The sequence below is a fragment of the Arachis ipaensis genome, chromosome B08 (assembly GCF_000816755.2).
Source record: "Arachis ipaensis cultivar K30076 chromosome B08, Araip1.1, whole genome shotgun sequence".
NCBI lineage: Eukaryota > Viridiplantae > Streptophyta > Magnoliopsida > Fabales > Fabaceae > Arachis > Arachis ipaensis.
Window position 1 is genome coordinate 43,656,263 of NC_029792.2, and position 5,415 is coordinate 43,661,677.

A 5,415-nucleotide genomic window follows, 5' to 3' on the forward strand; every position below is an offset into this window, starting at 1 on the left:
AATAATAAATTTTTTTCGAAAGAAATTATTCCAAACAAAGGACTAATTAATAATTATCATTTTACATTCCAAACTCAATTTGAATAATTCCGTTGTAAAGGGTCCCACTTAAAAGATAATGGTCCTTCAGTTTACTCAGATTGTGCCAATTGTGCTTCATCGATTGGTAGATGAATTTGACCCTTTAATTTATATTTGAAGTCTCATTCAAATTTTATACTGTGAACCGTTAGTGTCATCAATATCTATTAATATATAATAGGAGAGTAGTAGTAAGTTGGTTGCTCGACAAGTGGCACTTTATTTATTCGACAAGTATTAAGCTTTATTGCATGACAAGTGGCAACCTAAATAGTACAGCAGAAATTGAAATGAGAAATGAACATGGAGAGTATAAAAAGTAATAAAAAATCATATCTCTCTCTTTATAACTTTTGGTTCTTTCATTCTTTATTGCATGCCGTTGACACACTGGGTTATCCACCAGTTTTTATCCAGTGGATGAGGCGGGAAATAAATTTGAATTGAGAAATCAAATTTCAAAAATTGATTTATTTCTCTCCCCTAATCCCTTTCTCCTTTACCCTGATGATCACTGAGTTCTCTATCCTTTTTTTTTTTCAATCTCTCTTCTCTTACACCAAGGTCTCCTCTCACGTTCCCATTGAAGCAGAGAAGAAGAGAACATGACGGTGAAGAGGAAAAGCACGAGGAAGAAGAAGAAGAGGGAGGCGATGGCGGCGGCGGTGAGAGGCAGCAACCTTGCCACTGAATCAAATGAAAGAGAGTGAAAGTAAATAGATCGGTGACAGAGGAAGAGGAAGGAGGCGACTGTAGAAGCCACCATAGAGGCTCAGGTTCGTCATGGTCTACAAAACTGATGTAAATAAAACTGTTGTATCTGCAGAACCCAAAACTTCACTTTTTTTGTTGTATACTTTTTTCGCATTTGGAGTTGATTACTGTTGTCTTTCCTGCTGTCGTGTTTTATACTATGGGCTGATGTAAATTGATAAAATAGGACGGATTCTATAGTTTATAGAAAAGCCGAAGGGATCTGATATGAAAAAATTGGTATGTTAATGGTATCTAAAGCCTCAAACTTCTAACATGTTGCCTTGGTAATGCTTGCTTCACAACTGCTGTAAGTTGACACCACTGTCCTAGGGTTATCTACGGAAGAAGCAAAGAAACATCCTTAGATTGCATCAATGGGAGGATTAATAATAAAGTCCAAAAATAAAATATTATCATAATTTATTTTTATTTTCAATAACTAATTGTAGGTTTAATCTTTTTTACCATTCAAATGATCGTAGGTAAAATCAGCTAAGAAGTGAATTTTTTTAAGGTAAGAGTGTTTGGATTGTGTTAAAATAATTTCAAGTTACTATCATCATGTTTATCAGTACAAGAATTTAAATTTTATGATGTGTTGTTTTCCGTTAGTGTAGGTTCCTCCTCTAAATGATGGAAACTCAGCTTACTTTGTCCAGTCAAATGCAGTTGAAAATGAATCATATCAAAACTCACCAAAGAACTCTAGCAGACAGAGGTATTCTATCATTTCATTTTTGGGTTTTGATTTAATTTTGTTATACTTTTTGCTATCCTCTTCAATACTCTTGATTTTTCTATTTATTTGAGTTTGATGCCTGTAATCAGCAGCCCTTATTCTATAACATATAAAGAAGAAAGAATAAACATTTATGTGTTATATCCATTTCATTTTAACTAATTGGATCCAACACAATTATATTTGTGTTTGGGATTTGCCCCCACCATCACATTGTTAGGAATTCTTTCACTTGGCACGTCAATACTCTCATCACTAACACTTCACATCAGTAAAAAGGATTTGGGTTTTGAAAATTCTATAAGAGATCATTTAGGAGCAATGAAGATAATCAAGTAATGCAAAAAAAAAAAATTCTGTAAGAGATCATTTTTTCAAGGTTTTGTATTTCTGTTGTACAACTAATTTAAAATTAGTGTAGCTGAACAGTTTTTCATCTTTTAAATTTGTTCTTCATTTGGTCAAAATTTGTTCTCCTGCAAATATCGCGTACACGCATAATATTGCAATGAAGGAATAGCTTTGCATCTTGCCTTTTTAGCTATCACTTATCTTTTGAATTAACTTTGACATCTTGGCCTATGTTGTAGATTTACCTTGGAGTGGATGAAAGTTATAGTTCTATTCCAAAGTAGTCAGAATTGAGGTTTGCTTTTAGCTTTTAAATCCAGTCTATGTACATTAGATCTATTTGTAATTTGAGTTGAATTTTATGTGTGTCTCAATTGTATTCATGGGTCATAAATATACTTTCTTGAGGCGACGACAGTGATGGAGGCCACCACCGCTGTTAGATCCGCAGAGCTGCGTCCACCGCAATGGTGGAGTTGGCAACAATTTCCTATCCTTGCCACATATGGAAGGATCAACAAAAGAGGGGAGCCACAAAGACAAGCTCCCAAAAGTACTGTACCTGACAGAGGTATTATTCTATCATTATATTTTTGGATTTTGATTAAATTTTGTTATACTTTTTATGTGTTCTCGATTTGCACCCACCATCTTATTGTTAGGAATTCTTTCATTTGGGACGTCAATTCTCTCATCATTAACGCTTCACATATACCAATATAAATCTATAAGAGATGTTTCGAGTTCTTCATTTATCAGCTGGAATTGATTTGAGTAAAAATAATTTAGTTTTGAAAATTTTATAAGAGATCATTTTGGAGCAATAAAGATCATCAAGTAATGAAAAAAAAAATATCCGGTCCCACTTTAATGACTCTATATTTCCGGTCTTTGAAGAACATGATAACATCAAGCATAATACAACTTTCCCAACTTTGATTAGATACAAATGTCCACATATCCTTTATTTGGGTTGAAATACCAATATGATTGCCTAATTTGCTTTAAGCCTTTAATGACTCTTTAGGTTCTATCTCAAAGATACATTTCCACCCTTCAATTGGCTATGGTAGTCATGTCCCGTTTTACTTTTTCGCACGGTTTTGGTGGACTGTAAAGTGAATTTTATGAGATCTGTAAAAGAGTTTTAGTTTTGGTATTAACAGATATATTCTTTTGATCTTTTTTCATAGGGTTGGGCATGATGTAGAAACTAAAGATATTATCAATGGAGCTATGAAATCGCTATGGTGGACTATGGGCTGCAACAAATCTCGGATGTACTATATATATATACCTAGGTACACAACCAAGCAATGGAGCTATGAAATCGCTATGGTGAACTTTGAATTGTAGGAATATTGGCAGTAGAAAAGGCACAAAAGAGGAATGGTTTTGAGATGACATTTTCAGGTATTGTTAAAAATTTACCTATCTTTACTAAACTGCTTTGTGACTTATTATAAAAAAAGAGTGGGGGCAGGAAAATGGAAGGGGAAGAGATGTGAATACTGCAATTGTATAGTGAGTCATGATTGGTCACTTAGTCATGAAGAATATAAGTATAGTTGAATCATAAATTTTCTATTTTTTATTGGCAGATTAAAGATGGAAACATACACTACCATAGCAGGAGGGTTCTTAAGTGATCATGCTTTAGACTTTAACCCAAACTTCTACTGGATATCAATTGGAGCCAAGCTTGGTATCACAACAATTTTTTATTTTAGATTTGTCTTAGCTTACCTTACTTAAATCGTAAGTAACATACATGTTATTATAGAAAAAGAAAAATGAAACAATCATTTTAGTTTGCTCAATTCACTAATTTGACGAAAATATATTCACTAATTTTGCGAGAGTGTATGCTGATTTTTTCTCTTTAAAATCTACTACATTTTTTATAGTTATTGATTCTATCTGAATGTTGTTTGGCTAATTCTTATTTTCACATTGTTCAAATTCTCCCCTTTTACTACTGCTACACTAACTAGAGAACTTAGCTCATGGGTCCATTTATAAAAGTTGTTGCATTGAACAAGCTTCCATCTTAATTTTTTAAAATTTAAACATGATTTTCAATATGTGTTTTATCATCTTAAATAATTGTTGTCTGGACCTGAAGTTGACGAGAGACACCTTTATGATTTGTTCCACCAGGATTGACAAGTGGTTTGGGTTCGTTTTGCCCCCACCCTTTTGTTTGATTGTGTTTATTTTTCTTTTTCCAAGTTTGTGTGTAAACTTTGTACGAATAAATGGAGTGTCATTTGTCCTTGCTTATGAATAAATGGAGTTTCATTTATATATTGTTATTTATTTCTTGGTAAAGTACCTTGCTTATGTTAGGATCATAACAATATTTTAATTGTCCTTAGTTGGTGCCATTATGAAATCATTTCCAAACTTCACTCTTTGTATTTCATTTTTGAAATTGGAATATGCTAATGAACTTTAGCTTTAACTTTGTGTCGATACTCTTGCTACATATTTTCTTTTATTTGTTATTCCAACAAATCAATCTGGTGAAAGGTCTGAAATCACATCCTATGTTCTCTGTGATGTTGATTTGTGTGGTGGAATCCTCAAGAATATATTTGTTTTTAAACTTTCTTCTTTGCATGTTACATGCTTGATTAAATGCCTATAAACTCTTTGAATTTTGCTTCATTTGTTCTAACTTTAGACTACAAGATTAAGAAGTTAGTTAATGAATGCAGGGGTAGTTAATAAGAATTAACTAATATATAAGACTTAGGATTTAAGAGCATTAGCTTATGATTTTACATTACTAAAACATCTGTTAGAAATTTGTAGCCACATTGCCTTCGTTACTTATATTCTATTGGATCTGACTAGAGATGAAATGGTAGTTTATTTTAGCATTGTAGTTAGATTCTATTAATAAAATTGTAGCGAGAATTTTATGCTCTAAATTGAAAACTGCTATGTCATAATCATTTATGAATTGGGACTGATGCTTTATTTTTTATAAACTGCTATTGTCCTGATCATTCTACCTTGCTCACTCATTACTTATTTAACCCATCATTTCAGTTTAGGTTATTTACCTACAAGAATACATTATTTTTTTTACTCTCACTATATTTTTATTTGACATATGAAATTGTGGTTTTTAACTTGCATGATGTATTAGTAGATGATATAAATTGACTTAAATGTATTGTGTAAGAACCATGCCCCCTTTTTTTTCTTTTATTGCCTCAATGCACATTTTCTGAGCAAACAATTTCAAAGATATAACAATGGTTAGTGGTTCTCATAGTAGTAGTTTTCTATCTATGGATATAACAATGATAATGTAAGTTTTTGTTTACTTTTCAAGTCGAATTTGTGACTCCAGTTCTTTAATGCAATAGTTTGGCTATTAAAATTTCTCATAATTTTAAGTTGCATTGATTCTTGATTAATAGGCTCTATTGAGAGTAAATAATAATTAATTCTTTTTTTCATTTGACAGTACTATC

The 5,415-nt window shown here is 32.1% G+C and overlaps 1 long non-coding RNA gene across 2 annotated transcripts; it reads left to right on the forward strand.

Moving 5' to 3' along the window:
• Positions 867 to 1,553, forward strand: LOC107612445. 2 transcript variants are annotated; one of them, XR_001613762.2, is made up of 3 exons: positions 867 to 1,074; positions 1,320 to 1,351; positions 1,455 to 1,553. It is a non-coding gene; the product is annotated as an uncharacterized LOC107612445 (long non-coding RNA). The 2 variants fall into 2 exon arrangements; XR_002351635.1 differs by having other exon boundaries at positions 869 to 1,085.